At 42.0% G+C, this 21233-nt stretch overlaps 1 protein-coding gene across 13 annotated transcripts in view; it reads right to left on the bottom strand.

Annotated features, from left to right (window-relative positions):
• The window catches only part of RUNX2 (RUNX family transcription factor 2), a 351949-nt gene that overhangs the window by 219000 nt on the left and 111716 nt on the right, over positions 1–21233 (bottom strand). The gene's annotated exons all lie outside the window — the stretch shown is intronic.

Below are 21233 nucleotides of genomic sequence, written 5' to 3'. Positions count from 1 at the left end.
AAGTTAACATACACTTTGGAAAAAACACAAATATAGCATATGAGATCCTAAGCTAAGGCACACAGAACCACTTGGAAGGAAGACACATGGAGATGGAGCCTCCAAGACGTTTGAAAAGAGACTCAAGAGACCCTCAAAGCATGATTGTGGCGCCCAGCGTAGCACAGCTTGGTCATTTAGCATACCGGGCGTCACATGAGCACCTATAAAACAAAGTGAAGATGAAAGGAGAAAGAGACAAGAAGAAAAGCAAAAGCAAGGAAGAGAAAGTACAATTAATGCAAGCTCTTTTCTGAGACAGGCAACTATATTTGGAGATTAAATAATCCCATGAGCTATAAAATTTTTAAAGGAACCAGAATAGGAAATTTTACACTAATTTTATAAGCTAATTTCACAACTTTTATCTTTAGTAAACAGAAGATTTACCATTCTTATATTAAAAATCAAAGTGCAGCCCAATTCCTTCTAATAAGTAAAAAAATAAAATCAGCTTAGAGGATATGAGCAAAATTTTAAAATAAAGAGGGCAAACAACTATGCATATACAAAAAATATACACTTAGGAAAATATTAAAAGTAAAGACGTCACAGTATAAACTGGAGTCGTCTTTGGTACTGAATTTCAAGTGACTTTTACTTCCTTCTTATACTGTTTGCATTTCCTGAAATTTACAACAAATGTGCTTATATAGTAATTAAATTAAAACCAATATTACTGTGAGTGGATAAATAAGCTGTGGTATATCCAGACTGTGGTATTTGGCGTTACAAGAAATGAGATATCAAGCCATGAAAAGACAGGGAGGAATCTTAAATGAATATTACTAAGAGAAAGAGGTCAATCTGAAAAGGCTACATATTGTGTGGTTTCAACTATAGAAACCACTAAGCAAAAGAAAAAGCTAAAGATATTAAGAAAAAGATAAAGCTGTGGAGGCAGTGAACAGGTCAGAGATTACAGGGTTTGAGGAGAGGAGGGGAGGGATGCCCAGGTAGAGCTCAGATTTTTAGGGCAGTCAAACTACTCAGGATGAAATTATAATGGTAGACACACGTCAAACATTGAGAAAATCTACAGAATGTACAACCCTGCGTGAACTCTAATGTAAAGTAAGGACTTTGGGTGATAACAACATGTTAATCAACATAGGTTCATCCACTGTAACCAGCTCCACTCTGGTGGAGGGGCTGCAGCGCATGTGTGGGAGCAGAGGGTATACAGGAAACCTCTGTACCTTCCTCTCAATTTTGCTCTGAACCTAAAACTGCTCTAAAAAAATAAATCTTAAAAATAAATGTTATTTCAGTTCAGGGTTTTTGAGCACAAGCTACTCATTCTCCTTGCTTGGCCCTGCGATAAACCTTCCTCTGCTCAAAAAAAAAAAAAAAGAAAAATCATTTAAAATTTAAAAATGGGACATCCCTGGTGGTCCAGGGGCTCAGACTCTGCTCCCAATGCAGGGGGCCCAGATTTGATCCCTGGTTGGGGAACTAGATTCCACATGCCACAACTAAGACTCAGCACAGTCAAATAAATAAACATTTAAATAAAACGTAAGAAGAAACAGTGGGTAGCACTGAACATCATATTCCCACAACATTCCCATGTGTTCTCATCAAATCAACATACTTTCCACAAAATCTAAACTACCAAGAAATAAAAGTATTAATATTTCTCTACCATGGCAGAGCATTTATCCATGGTGGCATTCACAACTAACAGGAAAAGACAAGTCTGCTATAGTCCATGAGCATATTCATCTCCTGCGACTATTAATAATTCCAATTTCTCTAAGAAGATAAGATGGTGAGGCAAAGCTCAGCAAGGCTCAGAGGAGTCCCAGGTTGTATGCTGGTGGTCACAAGAAACTCTCCACACCCTGCTGCTACTGCTAAGTCACTTCAGTCGTTTCCGACCCTGTGCAACCCCATAGACAGCAGCCCACCAGGCTCTCCCGTCCCTGGGATTCTCCAGGCAAGAACACTGGGGTGGGTTGCCATTTCCTTCTCCAATGCATGAAAGTGAAAAGTGAAAGTGAAGTCGCTCAGTCATGTCCGACTCTTCTCGACCCCATGGACTGCAGCCCACCAGGCTCCTCAGCCCATGGGATTTTCCAGGCAAGAGTACTGGAGTGGGTGCCATGGCCTCCTCCGCTTCACACCCTAGTCCTTCACACGTCACCATGAGCTAAGGACACCTCAAACAACTACAACAAATACGTGCATCTAGCTTTGTCTTAACCTCTGATAGAAATTTCTGTAAAGTTTCCCTTCCAAATTACGCACAGATAGTCAAAGCCTTTATTATCAAGCAGAAAAGGGAGCTTCCTTGGCAGCCCTGTGGTGAGGACTCTGTGGTTTCACTGCTGGGGCCTGGGTTCAATCCCTGGTTGGGGAGCCAAGACTCCACAAGCCTTACCATGCAACCAAAAATAAAAAATTTTTTTAAAAAAGCAGCAGAAGAAGTATGGACCTGAAGTCATAAAACAGAGTTGACTTTCTTAGCGTGAAGGACGTGGGTCAGTTAATGCGACCCCCATGAGGCCTGTTTCCTCATTGTAAAAGAGAAGTTAATAGACATAAGGCATCCAGCACAGAGCCTCATGAACTAATGAGCATTAGTTTTTGTCCTCCCCAGCCCTCCCCCAAGGACGGGCACATAATTTAAATTAGATGAGCTTTATTACACGCCATTCAGCTTTGGTGGTTCAATGGGTAAGCTATCTGCCTGCAATGCAGGAGACCAGGGTTCGATCTCTGGGTCAGAAAGATCCCCTGGAGAAGAAAATGGCAACCCGCTCCAGTATTCGTGCCTGAAGAATTCCAGGGACAGAGGAGCCTGGAGGGCCCCAGTCCATGGGGTCACAAAAGTCGGACATGAATTAGTGACTGAATAACAAAAATCATTCAGCTTTGGAAACCTTTCTTTAAATCAAATGAACTTGGAAGGCTATTTCCTAAGGCAGAGCCGCGCTTCTGTGTTCCAGTCAGATGAAGTGATGTAGAGCAAGGGAGCACAAAGGTGTAGGGCAGGAAGCAGGTCTGGTGCTGGACGAAGAAGGGAAGAGAAGGGAACGATGGGATAAACTGAGGTAACGTCAGAGATGCAGGGACTGAATCCTCAAGGAGGGCCCTGAAAGCTCTAAGGAGATGCACATGTGGCCAGAGAGGGGACAGCCGACAACAAAGCACAAGGAAATCACAAACTTCTAAGTCACTAAAATAAAAGCTGGGACCCTGCTCGTCTTCCTTACAAATAACGGCTTTACTTCCTGACGTGTTCAAAAAATACTGTGACTACCCTTGGCTCGATTCCCGATCTTGCTGTGGCTCTTTCAAGTTAGGTTCTCAGTTATTCCTTCAGCACCCCAGCATTCAGAGGCTCTGACACAGAGCAGTCTGGCTATTAATGATTGCCTAATTAATGTAGAAATAAAGGATATATGTATATATAAATGCTGACTTTTCTTCCTAAGGTTAACGTATTTAAACTACCAAAGTAATCATGAACAAAAGGGTCTAAGTATCAACATTAGAATTCCATTGCATTGCTAGAGGTACCTCGTTAAGTGTGTAGAGGTCTTGGGATTTCAGATTCTACTGTACAAATAATAATATTTTAAAAAGCAGTTCTTTTCTATAATTTACAAACCATGAGGCATCCAATAGTCTGACTCAATATAGAGGAGACTAGTGTGACTACACAGGGTCTACACCAAAATCCATTCCCAGAACTGGTCAGACAGTATCAGGGACAGAACTAGAAACAGTGTTTGCCTCTAGTTTGCCTTCAGAAGCTCTTTGTAGTAGCAAAAAAAAGTTGGCATCCAATATATTTTTGGTGCAAATTATTACCTTTTCAAAAAGAATGAAAGGAGAGGTATATAAATGAGCCAGAAATGCCACCTATTCCTTCAAACTCAAGGCTCTCCCCCATCCCCCGTAAAAGTTTTTATTTACTGATGTATTTGGCTCATCCTGTTGAGTGCCTAGCTGAGAGGCTCACAGCAAAAGTGATAACAACCAGAGGCATCTATCTAGATCATCAGATTTCCTTCCTCTGGTCAGTGTGTGCCACAAATCTCATGCTGCAAAAGCGACATCTCATCTTTCAGTGTCAGATTTCTTCCAATTCCGTTGCAAACTTCTATTCTATTTCAGTTCCCCCAACAAAAGAGAATGCAGAAGTGGTGAGTCCCCACCACATAAGAGCTTCTCCTGAGCTGTCGCTGATGGTAGAAGGTGGACCCGCAGCAAAACCCGGATGGTCGGTGCAGCTACCTCGTGTCCTATTCTAGGACTAACTTCTGTTCACATGCCAGCACTGGGCCAGTACGTGACAGACCAACTACAGTCAAACTGAATCCCCAGTACAACTCCTAGATGGACTGGATGAGAGCAAAGAGCAAAGGCACATGTCCTATTTGGGGTTTTCCAGCGACTTGGCTCCACCAAGGAACTGTGGCCTCAGAGCTCACAGTACATAGAATCAACACAGCATAGAGTAAAAGGAGGCCAGGGGACTTCCCTGGCAGTCCTTTGGTTAAGACTCTGTGCTTCCATTACGGGGGGCACAGGTGCAATCACGTCTGGGTACTAAGATCCCACATGCAGCAAGCGGGTGGGATGCCCAAAATACACTCTGTAAATCATAAAACCAATATATATCCTACATTTTGGTCCGTCTATGCTTTCCTAATTATAGAATCCTGAAACTCCTATATCCCTGGTCCTAGAAAAATTCCCTTGCTATGTCTGATCTGTGCCAGCAATGTAGAGTTCTAAAAATACCCAAGGAGACACCCATGTGCGAACTTCCCCCAACCCCAAGAAGTGAGCAAAGCACCAGACCTTCCACTGATAGACTATCCAAATCATCCACTTTTGCTCCCTTAACATCTTCGAACCTTTACAAAAACCTTTGTCCTTCTTGGTTATGTTTTAGACGTTACCACGGCAGTGTGGCCAACCTTCTATGAAGCGCTGACCACTGAAAGCTCTCAGTCTGTCTCTTATCACAGCTTTCCTAAAGGAAGGGGAGGTTGGTTCACAAGTGTTAAGTCAAGTCCTCAGGGAAGAAAGAACTCACGAAAGAACAGATAACCACACAGTTTCTGTGGACACACCAATGGGTCTTCTGCTGCTTCAGCTAAACCAGCACAATCAGCTTAATCCCTGGGGAAATACAGTCAGCCCCAGTTCACAGTATTTCAAAAGTATCACAGAAAATAAAGAACAAATGCCCTTCCACTGCCCACATACGTATAATGGAGACTTTTCCCCCAACAAAGAAGGATTCAGAAGAGCACTCTTTCTCACAATAGGAGTATACCAAACCTCTTGTCAGTTGCTTTTCCTTCCCACTATCCATCTCTTGGCTTCGAGAGCAGAAAAGAAGGGCCACTGACTCCCTTTAGGTCTCCTTTTCCTATGGAAAAGACAGCTGTAGTTTTAAGAACCCTCAGAATAGGGTTTTGAAAATAAATTATCAGGGCGTGAGGGACACCCAAATGTAGAAATCACAAAAATAACTCAATTAAGTCCCAAAGTGCCAAAGCCACTAAGAAAATATCACAGACAAGGAAGAAAAGAGGCCAGTAAAAGGAAACGGGTTGTGACTTCTGACCCAACCGCGGGCTGTGGGTGGCTCTCCAATGGGCAGCGATGCCTTGGAAAGGTCAAGTGTAGTGGTTCAAGGGTCTAAAAGTACTTAATGAACCAAGGAGCACAAGTTATTTTGGGAGGAAAGAAAAATATGTTTTCTGAGTATTTTTCCTTTCCTCTAGCTTAGCACCACACCCACCTAACCTTCTTCCCAGTCGCGTCACCTGTCTCAAAGTCTGTTTCTTTGGTCTCTTTGATTATTTCTTTTCCTTTAGAGAAAATTATATCCACTTAGCTCAAAACAAAGAACCCATCTGAGAACACTATGTGTGTGAGCTTTGTTTTTTCACCGTTGCATCAGTGCTTGAAGCCAACCATCTGCAGGTGGGCTAATTTATTATTACAAAAGTTGCTCAGACAGGTATTTAATCAGTGAAAGAGTGGATTCAGAAATACATTTTAAAATGAAAACCCTGACACTTGGCTTCCTTGAGAAAGCTTAACCCAGGAAGCGGGACTCTTGGCTTCCCTGCAGCCCCAGCTCCACCGTGGAAAGCAACGGCGTACACAGTCAGCCCTTCTCAGATTCGCTCTGCTCGACTTCTCCCCTGCTCTGCCAGCTTTTAAATGCATGAAGGTTTCTGTTTTCAGAAATAAATCCTGCCTATTTCCCCTCTCCTTCCTTCTCCGCGCCGATAAATTCCTTGAGGGTGATTTTTGGATTGCGTCTCTTGAGCTACAGGTTATATGAACTTCGGGGTCACCTGGAAATGTTTTTAACTTCTCCCAGTAGGGAGGGAACAGAGGAAAATGAGTCGACTTCCTAGAACTCTACCTTCTGAATCTGGCATATACAAGTCAAACAAACCTGAGTTTTTCTAAGGATAAAACGATCTCACCCTCACGCGGCCCCAAATTCTTAATCATGCATCTCTTGTGATTATCAAGAACAATTTTTTTTTTTTTTTGCCATGTGGCAGATCTGTTCCTCTTTTTCGTCATATTTTTCTCAATTAAAGATTCTAATGGCCATTGAAGCAAGACAAATTACCCTCATCATTTATGTCTACAAACCTCTGTGACTCTGAGCTTCAGAATTATAATGGGAAACAGAAATCATGACTTTGATTTTAAAAGCAGAAAGGTGGCACTTTGTTGCACTTGATAAACACACAGAGAATCACGAAGAGGGAAGGGATTTGAAGGAGAAGCCCTCCAGTCAAAATCCTCAGCCTTCAGCGACCTGTCCTATTTAACAGTTCTTAGAGTCCAGAAGTTCTTCTTTAAATCTAACCTAAATCTATTATGCTTCAGTGAAAACCTATGCTGTCTCTGTGCCAGAAACAAAACAGCTGGTCACCATACACAGCTTAATAACTCCTCATAATTTCGAAGTCTGTTATTAAGTCATTTTTTAGTCTCCTCTTCTTGAAGCTAAATAATCCCAAGTCTTTCAACTTATCCTTATAGGTTCAATTTTACAATCCTTTAATCATCATCAATGCTTTTCGCTAAACATTCTTACATTTTCCATGTTGCTCTTATGTTTTGAAACCCAGTTCACCTTTGGAATTGCTTCTCGCCGTCCCCAAAACCCCAGGACTTTTGTGCATCACACACACCCCACAGGATGTACTCGAATAGGAAACCTACTGCTTTGTTTGGGTTCTTTTTGGTGAAAACCTGCTCTTACAGTTCCTTCTTTAAAGAAAACGTGTTCTTTGGGAACCAGTGTTTATTCCCACCCTTTCTTCCTCACCAGAGCTCTTCACGGCCTTTCTCAACCCACTTTCCCCCAACGATCCTGTTACACAATGAGTATCTACCTAATCAGATACGCTTATTTAAACCAAGTTGTTAACCGAAAAATGTCTTAAAATATGCTATGCTTTACTGATAACATCTATGAAGGTCCTGTCCTCAAAGTCTTAACTCAGAAAAGAATCTCCGGCACCCTTTGCCTTGAAGCCTCTTCTCCACTCTTCCTATAGCTGGCTTTGTTTCACCCTCACGTATCTGCTCTGAGGCTGTGTCCTTTCCAGAACACTCGAGAATAGGCTCCCGATCCTTCTTTACTACTAGATCAGTTCCCTTTACAGAACTGTCACAACTTGCAATTAGATGCAATTACAGATGAAAATTCATTTGCCCATTTCTTGTCTGTCTGCCCACAGAATGGAGGCTCCTCAAAGGTGGGGTCACGTCTGCTCTGCTTTGTATGCCTGGAACCTGGCTAATGGTACGCATTTGATTTTTGAAGGAATTAATGTCTCCACTGCTGGAAATATTTACATTTTAAAATATATCTGGGGGGAGGGGGATTGCACGACGGTAGTAAAAGGTACAGATTTCCAGGGGACTTCCCTGACGGTCCAATGGTTAAGACTCTATGCTTCCAATGCAGGGGATGTGAGTTCGATCCCTGGTCGAGGAACTAAGATCGTGTAGGGTGTAGCTAAAAATAAAAAAGCAAATTAAATAAGACAGCCTATCCCCAAGCTCTCTTTAAAAAACTGGGGAAAAAAATGTTTTACAAAGGTAGAGACATCCAGTTATAAGAGAAATATGTACTAAGGATGTAGTGTACAACATGAGTGATAATTAACATCGTTATATGTGATCTATGAAAGTGGTTGAGAGAGTAAAGCCTAAGAGATCTCATCACAAGGAAAAAACTTTTTTCTATTTCTTGACTTTTTAATTGGAAAAGACCCTGATGCTGGGAAAGATTTAAGGCAAAAGGAGAAGGGGACGACAGAGGATGAGATGGTTGTATGGCATCTCCGACTCAATGGACATGAGTTTGAGCAAGCTCTGGGAGATGGTGAAGGACAGGGAAGCCTGGCGTGCTGCAGTCCATGGGATCGCAAAGAGTTGGACAGGACTGAGCAACTGAACAATAACAACAAGAGATAATGGATGTTGACTGAACTTATTGCAGTAATCATTTCATGACATAGGTAAGTCAAACCATTATGCTGTAGACCTTCTAGGCATTCAGTGCTGGGTGTCCATTATATCTCAATAAAACCGGCAGGAACAAACATCTCTAATTGTCATTTAAAAGGCTCTGTCAGCTGTTACAAATGGGGGTGGTATTTGAGGAGTGGTGCATGTAGTGATGAGACAGGGTGGTGGGAGGAAGGGGCCCTTCTCATGTCCATCGAGTTAATCATTCAGACAAAGCCAGGACCACAGCCCCCCAACAGAGAGAAAGCTGCTGCCTCTTCCAAGACATTAAAAAACTGGAAACTGTGGTCAGTGCCACCATCTTCCTTCTGCTCCTTAAAGTAATTAATCTCATTTCCAGTCATTTTTTCTCCTTTCAGCGTCAACACACTCACACCTCTTGTAGCATTCCATCATCTTTCTGGTGCTACATCTTCATGGCTGATCCCTTCACAGAAGCACTAGCATTTCATTTCTATGAAATTTAATGAATGATGAATATTATTTATTAATATTCAGGCTATCATTGGCAGTGGAAATCTTTGGAGATGGGATTATGGACATTTTTTACATTTTCTTCTTTTGATTAATTTTTATTCTCTAACTTTTCCTCTAAGGCCTTGTCTGTATTTTCTAGTTGAGTGATTTTTTTTTTTAAGGTTGTGTGTTTGTGTGTTAGTCACTAAGTCGTGTCTGACTCTTTGCAACCCCATAGACTATAACCCACCAGGCTCCTCTGTCCATGGAATTCTCCGGGTAAGAATACTAGAGTAGGTAGCTATTCCCTTCTCCAGGGGATCTTCCTGATGCAGGGACAGAACCCAGGTCTCCTGCATTGCAGGCAGATTCTTTACCATCTGATCCACCAGGGAACCCCCCGCTTTTTTTTTAAGATTTAATGAGCTTTATTTTGGTGGTATTCAAAGTGAGATTCTACTGAGGGTTAACCTACAAAATTTGTGTTCATCTCATAGACTTCGATGTTTTAAGCTCTGATGAAGTTTCATTTTAATGAATTCAAGATTCATTTCACAAACATATATAGAGACTATATACACACACAGAGATTTCATATATATGTCTTCTGTGTATGAGGCTATACCTTGGGACTTTTTTACTATATAGCAAGGCTGCCACATCACCAGGCTTGCCTCTCAGGTAACACTACTTCAGAACATCAATCAAGAATATCCTGGGCACGATACCAGGAGCTCCACAACTTTAATGACAAAGCATCAGGGAGTCTGAGCAGTGAATAACTGAACAGGAAGAGACCTGGGCTCCTTGCCCACCTCCATAAATCATCTGCTGACTTGTAGACCGACATGCAGCAAATGAGTTTTCAAGTGCCCATGCCTCAGTTTACCCACCTGTAAAAGGCATAATATATTCCTCAAAGGGATATAAAGAGAACCAGTGAGGTAATGTCTAAGCCTCTGGAACTCCTTGGCAGAAAGGCGCTATATAATTACTATTTGGTACTTAAGTTGCCCTTCATGTGTGCCAAGCAGTTTATGATCATTCCTTGCAAGTTACTCCCAGCTACTCTGAAGTTGTCTTCATGTCTACTTCCACTCAAAGGACGAAGAAACTGAACTGGAGAGAAGTGTAGGGATTTTCCTAGGGTCACTAAGATGGCACTGAGATCACAGAAGAGGACTTTTCAAGTCCTCCCACTCCCTCAACCATAACCGAATCCACATCTTCCACACAAACGATACCTACAGATGAATTCCCCATTACGCTGCTCTGAAACAGCCCTCATGGAGCAAAAAACACTGTAACTTGTTTTTGTAGAATAGAGTGAATGGTGAGGAGATGAAACAGAAACCAAAGCTCTAGAATTAGTAACCTAGACTTCACAATCACTTTTTTTTTTAACACATCTATATTTCTTTTCACTTCCGGTATAACAGTGTTTCAGGACCTTCATAATCTCTCTAAAGGGCTCATATTTTTCTATGAATAATTTTCAGGGCCAACCCTAAGAAGGCATAGAGTCCAGGTTAAATCACCCTGAGTTCTGCCTAGCAAAATGCATGCTAGCATTGCCACACAAGCTGTAGCTCATGAGAATTAACACCAAGAAGGCAAGGGACGAGAAGATGCATGCCACACAGGGTACATAAAGAGTGCGAGAGTTCACGGAAAGGTGGAAAGTACCAGCTTGCTTGCGTGTCATCTGACCTCTTCCCCACCAGCCACTTTGATGAGAGTTGCACAGAGCCAACACTGGAGGCCCTCCGTCCACTTTGCCTACAGAGAGTTCTACCCAAGAGTGTGAACCCAGCTCTCAAACCACGCCCCTCTAGTCCTCACACCTGTTTTCTCCCCTGCTTCATTTAATGACTGGTTTACCATCTTTTGGTAAATGAAGCATCTTTTGGTTCTGAATCCTATACTCTCACTAAAATGACAGAAAACGTGTGGATACAACATCTAAGAAGTGCTGCTCTGGTTGTTCAATGAGCAGCAGCCAGATAACCTCAGAGAGTCAAGTGCAATGACAGAGCTTGTTACCATAAATTTGGATAGAAAGTTACAAAGCACCATAGGGTCTGACCATGAGGAAACAGTGAAGCCGAAAGTTGAGTTTCCTCTCCCTAAATACCCCTGCCTTTGTCTTCTCCCCTTCTGTCTGCAGGAACATTTCTTCCCACCACCCCTCCCCTCACTGGCCCCGGACTTTTCAGAGCATCCCTCTTTCCCTCATCCATCATCCATGGAAGTCCTGGGTCCCATTCCCTTAAGTGCCACTCCACTAGTTTGATCACGACCACCTGAAAGTCTCAGCCCAAAGAATGGCCGGAAGTGTGGCTCCCCAGCCCCCTGAGCAGCTGGACTCTCCACAGGTCCCCTCTCACACCACACCACACTGGCAGCCAGTGGCCACAACTGCCAACATTTTTCAGGAACAAAAACTGGGTCTACCCGGAACAGGTTCTCACTGAAAGAACTACTAAAGAACATACATCAAGAAAACTAAATCCAGAAGGAAGGACCCACGTGTAGGAAGGAATGGTGAGCCAATAAACTGATAAACATACAGGCAAATATGAAATAAACAGTTTAAATACTGATGATGACTAATTCAGGAAGCATAAAACAAAGATAAAAATATCAGACAACAACAAGAGAAGAGACAGAATCAAACTTACGGTTACCAAAAGGGAAAGGGATGAGTCTGGGATTAACTTGTGCACACTACTACATATATAAAATAGATTAAACAACAAGGACCTACTGTATAGCAGAGAGAACTATACTCAGTATCTTGCAATAATGTATAATGGAAAAGAATCTGAAAAAGAATACATATATATATATCATGCAACAGATATATTAGATATATAATATAGTTTTATATAGATTTATATTATATATTATGATATATTTATATATAGATATGTAATAGATATAGATCTATAGATATATAATAGGTATAGATATAGTATAGATCTATATAATAATATAATCTATATATTATTAATATATATTAATAGATAATATATTAATACATTGGTATTTATAATATTATTAATATAATATATAACCTATATATAATAATATAATCTATATAATATAGATCTATGTATAACAGATATAGAGAGATCAATATCTATTCTTTTTCAGATTCTTTTCCATTATAAGTTATTTAAAGTAACCTTTCAATACATTGAGTATAGTTCCCTGTGCTATACAGTCAGTCCTTGCTGTTTAATCTATTTTATATATAGTAGTGTGCACAAGCTAATCCCAAACTCCTAATTTATCCCTTCCCCTTCCCCTTTGGTAACCATAAGTTTGATTCTATCTCTCCTCTAGCAGCTCAGATGGTAAAGAATCTGCTTGCAATGCAGGAGATCTGGGTTCAGTCCCTGGGCCAGGAAGATCCCCTGGGGAAGGGAATGGCAACCCACTCCAGTATTCCTGCCTGGAGAATTCCATGAACAGAGGAGCCTGGCGGGCTACAGTCCTAATACTTCACTGATACTTTACTGATTCACCTTGCTGTACAGCAGAAACTGATAAAGCAACAATACTCCAATAAAAATTATCTTTTTTAAAAAAAAGTATAGTAAGGTTCTATTATCTGAGGTGGACAGAGATTATAATGAATCTCATTGAGACAAACAGACACATTAAAATAGTAATAATGATAATTAAAAGAAAAACAGAAATTGAATGATAATTTGCTAACCAGAGAGGAAAGAGTCAGCACATACCTAGAACAAAACTAGATGAGAACTACTCTATAAAAGGGAAATATCTGCAAAGGGGGTAAATATGAAAATATAAAAACCAAAACTTCATACCATGAGACTACAGAATCCTACATCAGACCTGACATCAGGAATCCACACTGCTAGGGCTGACCTGCTGCAAAATTGCAACCCTTAAACTTGGCGATGACTGCCTTAAGGCCAGCAAAGGCCCAGCCTGCCCACCTGACTCTGTGTTTACATTTAGTACAAGGACTTGGTTGATCATTCTCCCTTCATCTTCCCAAGCCTCCTCCCAATAAAGGATTCGAGATGACTTATTTTTTATCTTAGTATGAGTTTAAATCTGAGTTACCTTTCTTAGAGGAGTCTGGACATAAGCCATAATCCTGAATTTTAATGAAGTACTTTCGTCTGCAAGCAGAGTCCCACCACCAGAGCACAGCAGCAGAGAAATTTCGAGAGGAACAGGGAGCTCTTCCTTTGCTATTAATACTTAAGCACCACATCCCAAATACAGTCTTCTGCATATGACCTTGAATTAATACCGTTGATTTATGTACTTTTTATGCACTGGCTTAATTTCCAAGAGTTTCTCGAAAAAGTGAGCAATTATTTTCCACGCTTGCCTAAATAAAAACTTCAGAGATTTTATATGAAGACCAAAGACAGGTCTATGATAAGACTATGATGTTAGCTGACATTATAAAGGTATCCTATAACATGCTAGGTAGGGACAAGTCTGAATATGAAGAGCAACATAACGAATCTTTTTTCTCTGTTATTCTCAAGTATCTCCTATTTTGCCCTGGCCCAGCCCTTCCTGAAGCAAATGCTATAGTACAAACAAAATAGAAGTAGTTCAGTGATCTATTGGAAATTCTTTCTCTCGGGAAGGAAAATTTATTTTTTATAAAATAAAGCCCAAAAAATGTATTTTTTTCTCTCTCTCAAGTATTTAGCACTGTTTGAAGAATGAATGACTTCTGACTTCCAGTGAGATATAAGCCGGTGACACACTTGGGTCCAGTCGGTGTGTTTTGAGAGCACAGAGAGCTTGAAAACCTGCCACGCTGCTTGCTATATTTAGTGAGAAGTAAATATATCAATGGGAACTGTGTCTGTGGACAGGGAGCTCTACCTGGGAAAGCCACGCTGCTTGTGAACACACGTCCCATACAGTCAGAAAGCACATTCAGAACTGAGAAGCCAGGGGAGAGTGCAAAGGAGGGACATGAGCGTGTTTTAACGGCTGCGATAATTTGCCATGAAAGGATGTGAAGGCCCGGCTCCTTGCTGCAGCATGCCATGTGCTGCTGAATTCAATTACTGCCATGCTGTCTGCGAGCGAAGGAATGTGTAAACAGGCCATATAGCCTTGCATCAGTTCCACAGAATATTGCACAACACAAAATGCCTCTCGATGTGTCATTTCCTTCTTGGCCATCTTCCCAGCTCCTGACAGTCAGTCAACAGAAAAAAAAAAAAAAAGTACTGCAAGAGATTTAAAACTGCTCCTCTCAAGAGTACATTCCACCAACCACCAGACTTAACTTCCACCAGCGCTTCTGACTCCCTCACCATCCTCCTTAAGGAAAATAGGAAAGGGAACAGTTTTTTTCAACTGTGATTATTCTCTTAAGTCAAAGGTGGTCAATGATGGTTTGGATCTTAGTGACCAGAGGGTACATATTTATGACCATCAAACTGCTGCTTGTGGTTGCTGCCTTGTGAGTATCAAAATGTGGCATGGACCCCTCACTGCCACTCCTTGAGCACCGTGCCAAGGAAGAGCCACGGGAAGTCTGCAAGTCAAGAAGTGGAGGGCGTTTTTGCAGTAGATGGAACTTGGAGGGCATTATGCAACGTGAAGTCAGCCAGACACAGAGAGACAGATACTATGTGATATCACTTATATGTGGAATCTAAACAATACAACAGACTAGTGGATAAAACAAAAAAGAAGCAGACTCACAGATATACAAAACAAACTAGTGGTTACCAGTGGGAAGAAGGAAGGTGGGTGCCATGCAGGAGTAAGGGGGGCATAAAAGGGGTTATTATGGGACAATAAAAAACCATGTGTAGGGACTCCCCTGGTGGTCCTGTGGTTAAGACTTCACCTTCCAATGCAGGGGGTGTGTGTTCAATCCTTAGCCGGGGATCTAAGATCCCATATGCCTGGTGGCCAAAATATCAAAGCATAAAACAGAAGTAATGGTGTAGCAAACGCAACAAAGACTTTAAAAAGTGGTCCACATTAAAAAAAAAAAAAAACTTTAAAAAATATCATGTGTGTGAAACGTTTAAAAATCGTAAAGCCCTATAGAATTTAAAGAATCTTTCACTCAAAAAAAAAAAAAAAATGTTTTCCCATTTAAAAAAAAAACTTGAGGGTTTTTTTTTTTTTTTTTTTTTTTACTAACACTTCCAACCAGAGACTAAAATTCAGGCCTGTGGCATCAGGGATGTGGTACGAGGCTTATCAAGCATTTCTCAAATTGTCTTCACAAACAGCAAGAATGTGAACATATGAACTATGTCCAGACAAATCAAACAGCTTTAAAACAATTTTGCTGTCCTTTCATCCAACACACTTTACATGTTTCCCGTCCTTTTTCACATCTGACCAAGCTCTATATCAGCATCCACCACTGATAAATAAGCAAAGATCAGGGGCCAGGCACCATTAAAGTCTATTCCTACACCCAACCAGGGTGAGAGCAGTGGAGGAGAAAAGCCAGCTGCCACTGACACCATCTGCAATGAGGAATAGCGAATGCCAAGACCATGATTCTTGCCACCCTTTCTGGGGCTGGAGAACTGGATAGAGCGACTAGCCTGGTGGTCCAGTGGTTAAGACTTCACCTTCCAATGCAGGGGGTATGCTTTTGACCCCCGGTCAGGGAAGTAAGAGCCCACATGCTGCAGGGTGTGGACAAAAATTAAACAAATAAATAAAAGATATATTTTAAACTGAACATTCATTGGAAGGACTGATGCTGAAGCTGAAACTCCAATACTTCAGTCACCTGATGTGAACAGCAGACTCTTTAGAAAAGACCCTCATGCTGGGAAACATTGACAGAAGAAGGAGAAGGGGGCAACAGAGGATGAGATAGTTGGATGGCATCACTGACTCAACGGACATGAGTTTGAACAAAATCTGGAAGATGGTGAAGGACAGGGAAGCCTGGTATGCTGCAGTCCACAGGGTCACAAACAGTCAGACACAACTGAGCAACTAAAGAACAGTGAACAACAACAATATTTTAAACTTGAACAAAAATAGTCTTTATGGAAATTTTTACTATTCATTAAAAACAAAATTTTTTAAAGAACTGGGTGGAACAGCATGGGAGAAAAATGAGATGCTTCAGGCCACAGACCACTGTTTTATTTAAGTCTGTCTTAAATGTTCAGTTTATAAGGTAAAACCTCTGCAATCAGAGGTGCACAAGAATGTAGAATAATAAAATGTTCTCTAAAGAATTAAAAACGTGCAATGAACTGGGCACAGGTGACAAGAAGCAAGCAGGAAAAGAAAACAGTTTGGCTGCCGGACATGACCCTGACAAGCTGGTGAAGCCGAGTGCTGAGACGGCCCTGAAACACACAAGGTACCCTGCACACCCAGAGAGGTTCTCCATCACCTAAGCTAGCCCTACTGAAGTCACAGAACGAGTTAAGCAGAGCAGTGCTGTAGCCATGCACCAAGCCTGCAGGAAAGGAGCCAGATCGTGGGAAAGAAAAGGCAGGGCTTTCCCCTTCTCCCCCCAGCTCAGGACAGGTAGGTGGCCAGCACTGACCAAAAGTGTCCCAGTAGCAAAGATACAGATGATGGCTTTGGTCTCTCCTGAAGGGTAACTATGATTTACTTCCCTGGGGCACAGCACACGGAAGCTCTTAGAAACCCATTCATGTGCATTAGGTATCAGATTTGCAGGTGTACTGACAAGGGAGAATTTGTAAAGCTGAGTGGTAGACAGCATAAAACCACCAGGCTTGTTCATTTGAGGATCCATAAGATACTTTGGCTACAGATTTGCCCAGCTGCCAAGCAAGGCAAATAACCTCTTTATGTTCAAATATCTAATATTCTTCTCCCATAAGAGGACTGATCTGGCTTGACTTGCTATTGACCTGCTGATACCAAGCACCACAAGCTATCACCCACCCCTCATTCATCTGGTAATTACCAAACTGGTCTAATTCAAAGTGAAGCTACTAGCACTGGAACTTGGAGTGACCTTGAAGAACTTTAGATGTCTTCCAGAATAAAAAGTCAGAAGACTTTTCAGGAAATGGTACCTCAAAAAATCATTTCTCCTGTGGCAGCAATGATATTTCCGATATAAGCACTGATGGAAGTAGGTGACATTGATGGTCCAGTGAACCACCATCCCCATCATTCATCTTGCAAGATTTTTTTCCCCTCAAGGCCAGGCTGCACATGTCTCTTGTTTTCACCAATAGAATATGTAAGAAGTGACTCTACTCCAATTCTGAGCCTTAAGAAGCTTTACAAAGGCCAGAAAGTTCCCACTTTTGCACCCAAAGGAACCCTGAGCTGCCACATAGGAAGTCAGACTCCAACAGAAAAGGCCACACGGAGAGGGGAGGCTCTGGAACTATAGGAGAGAGAGAAAGGCCCAGCTGTCGCCCCCTTCCTGCTGAGCCTAACCTTCCAGTCACCCCATGAAGGCACCAGACAAGGGACTGAGACCATCAGGCATGTTCCAGCACCAGCTGCCATCTTACCGCAAGAAAGACCATAGAAAACCCATCCAGATGAACCCCAGTCAACCCACAGAGTCGTGAGAAATAATAAACTAGTGGCTGTTTCTTTTTTTTTTTTTTGGTCTTTATTTATTTATTTATTTTTTTACTTTTTTCTGCATCAGGAAGCTTTTGGGATCTTAGTTCCTTGACCAGGGATCAAACCTAGGCTTCCTGCAGTAGAGGCACAGAGTGCTAACCGCTGAACCACCAGGGAATTCCCTGGTTGCTATTTTAAGCCACTGTGTTTGGGGATGGTTTGTTATTTAGCAAGAGATAACTGACAGAGCAGCAAGAGAATAAAAAGACTTCTGACTGTGTAAGGTGATTTACTTTTTCCATCCTCTGCACAGCCAATAATACCCTTCCATCACTCTTCCTCCTTAACTCAGAAATACAACAGTAGAATATGACACCACTGAGCAAGATTTCATCTTCCTGGAGAAGTTCTTTCAAAAGGACTGCAGTTGGAAGCAACTGCATATGTGGAACAAAAGATCCTAATAGAATCTGATGTTTGAAAGAGTCAGGCATCCAAATGCATTACTATAGCTGCTGCTGCTCCACTGACTTCTGCTGGTGAACGTACGGCAGTACCTCTTCAGAGCTAACTTGCCAACAGAAGGTCAAAATGCCTTGCCTAAACACCAGGCTGACAAATTTGGGATCTTAAGCATGATGTCATGTCTTAAACTGATAAGCTGGCGGAGAAAATAAATGGCATTTCGTAAAGATGTGTACCATTCTCATGTTTACGCTACTTAAGACGAAGGTTCTAATAAGTCATCGGCTGTGTTCCTTTAAAGGGAAGTTTTATAACTGAGATGAATCACAACTGCAAAAGATCAAAGTTAAAAAACATCAATGATGCCATGGGGTACTTTTTAATCTTGTAATGAGTGATGATCATGTGCTCTTATGAAGTTCGTCCAACTGCCAGCGCCAGATGTGTATATTAAGAGAAGGAGTTGTTTGTGATGTGACAGTACCCGTTCAGCTGCCAGAGACAGAAAACATGGAAGGATGAAACCTTTCTGATTTTCTCAGTGAAAAGCAAGCCTTGGCAGATGGGCTGATAAGTGGGGCCTCCGAGGGCGGCATCGGTGCCCTAGCATCCTCTCTTGGACTTTGCTGTGAACAAGCTGTTTATCATCAGTTCTGCCCAGCTGTCCCCAGGCAGCATGAATACCTGCTCTAGCACAATTTATAACACTTATTAGTGTCATTTACTAATGAGCAGAAATTAGTAAAGCCATCTGCAAGAAAACAAAAAAAAATATTACCCGAGAGAACAGAAGCTAGATGGTATCTATTTCCTGGAAGTGTAGTCTAAGCAAAAACTACAGCAAACTTCTGACGCTGAAACTGATGTAATAATAGCTCATGCTTACTGAGCACTTACTGCCCGACAGTCCCTGGGCTGTGCATTTTAGATACATGACATCACTTAACATCTTTGCAGCAACGGATGAGGAAGATACTATTATTAGTCTTCTCACTTTATTATTAATTATTTTTCTCACTTTAGCAGAGGAGGAAACTGAGGCCAAGACAACTTAGGTAACTTGCCTATCACCACACAACTGGTGAATGGTGGCATCCCGGGCTTTCAATCCAGACAGCCTGATGCAAAAGCCCACACCCTTAATCACTGTCCTGTTGCTGAGTAAAGACCCAACCAGTTAACCTGGAACCTGTCCTTGTTCAAACAGCTCATCTGCCAAAAGTAGTCTTTTCAACTTATACTGTGATCTTCTGAAGAAGGAGTGAAATTCCATTAACAGGACCAAGAGAGCAAAAATACTCAATCCCTTCAAACTTTCACAGTAAGAAACAGACGTACAGTCTTTCAATAACAACCATTACTTACAGAATTAAAATTTTGTGGGAGAAGATGCTAAAACAATTGCACTCACTGTCTTTTTTTTCTTCCCTCAGAATTTTCCTAAATCTCTTCTCTGTTAATGGTTGAGAAAATAAGCCACTTTGAAGAAGTCGAGAGCAGTGGTTGGCAAACCACAACTTGTGTGCCAAATCTGACCACCCCCCAACCTATTTTTGTAAATAAAGTTTTATTGATATGCAGCCACTACCATTTGTTTATGTATTGTTGAAGGCTGCTTCTGAGCTACACTGGTAGAGTTGAGTCCCTGTGGCAGATATCATAGGACCCAGAGAGTTGAAATCAGTTCCTATCTGGCACGTTACAAAAAAAGGCTGCCAATTCATGTTCTAGAGGATTCTTCATTTAACATTATATACACACCTATCAATTAAAAGCCTTCAACTCACAGTTGAAGGAAATTGAAAATCTTGGGCATTTTCCACACCTGAGAGTCTCAAAACTAAAGAACAATATTGAGAAGAGGGTTTTACTTACAAACATCCAATGCTCAGACGGCCAAGAGCAGGACAGAAGGAAATAACCCCGTACTGAGAATTCAGGTTGTAGGATTAAAATGTTACTGATACCAGACACAGCCAGACACTGAGTTTGGCCAGTCACCTTGTGATGTCAGAGAAATGACATCGCATTTCCACAGATATTTTTGGTTTGTGAGCAGATCTAGGGCAGAGGTCCGCCACTCGATTTCTATATCTGCTTCTCCCCAGCACCTTCAGCAGCATCAAAAGCCTAAACTCAGGTCACATGCATACTATCTGCTCTATCCCTAACTCTCACTGCTTTCAGAGCACTTCTCTGTCTTTACAGGGACTGAGCCTAGCAACTGTTCATTCTGCCAATGGCCTCCTGGGAATGAGGTGATACTACCCTTGCTTGAAAGAGAAGTGACTCTCCCAAAGCTGTTCTACCTCCTTCTTTCTGTCACCACTTTCAGAATGAGGCAGCACCCACCTTCCCCTGCTTCCTCTCCCAACCATCAAGTCTGAGCATCAACTTGTGAGCATCTGGAGATATACACAGAGAAAGAGAGACATACACACACACACAGTGATGGTTTTTCCAAGAACTGAGAAAAGCAGCTGAGATCAGCAGGAAACATCTTTACAAAATAAGTATTAGTTGTGTTAAACGTGAAAAGACTACCATCCTGCTTGGTGCATTATTGAGGGATGTCCCTGCCTTTTCAGGAACTCGGGGGCTAATCAGATAAAATGCTAGAGGTCTTCCATCCTAAGCCATCGTTCCAGACGGACAGTGGTCCAGAAAAGTCAGGCAAAAATCTGAAATCAGGCCAGATAGCCCTAGGCTGATCCATTCACCTGCACTGCATGATTGCTGGCCCTGAGGACCAGAGACGGGGCAACCAGAGACGTGTGTGTGGCCACCGCCTAACAGGACACTCTTAACCTGAGCAGACAGAGCCAGCGCTCCCATTGTTGGGAAACCTAGAAGAACGCCATACACATGAAAGACGGAGAAAAGAAAAACCTCAAAGACCGACTTGTCAGGCAGGAAACCTCCCTCGTTTGGGCAAGCAGTCAGCCTTCGTGAGAAGAGACAGTGCAAGAGGAGTGGAAGGCAACACGTCTTCCCATGGCTCAAGGACAGGCAGCCCCAGGGGCAGAGGGGAGGCAAAACTTCACCAGCCCTTTGCTCTCGATTTTAGGAGAAGAAGAGCTATGCCATTGTCTTGGCAGGTGTATCATTATATAACAAAGATTTCTGCCAGCTGTCCCTCCACCACAAGCCAAATTAAACTCTCCAAACAC

Source organism: Bos grunniens, chromosome 23 (genome assembly GCF_055505025.1).
Source record: "Bos grunniens cultivar Pamir isolate PY7600 chromosome 23, Bosgru_T2T1.0, whole genome shotgun sequence".
NCBI classification, from domain to species: Eukaryota; Metazoa; Chordata; class Mammalia; order Artiodactyla; family Bovidae; genus Bos; species Bos grunniens.
The sequence above is the reverse complement of the archived record's forward strand: the minus strand, read 5'-3'. Positions and strand labels throughout refer to the sequence as shown.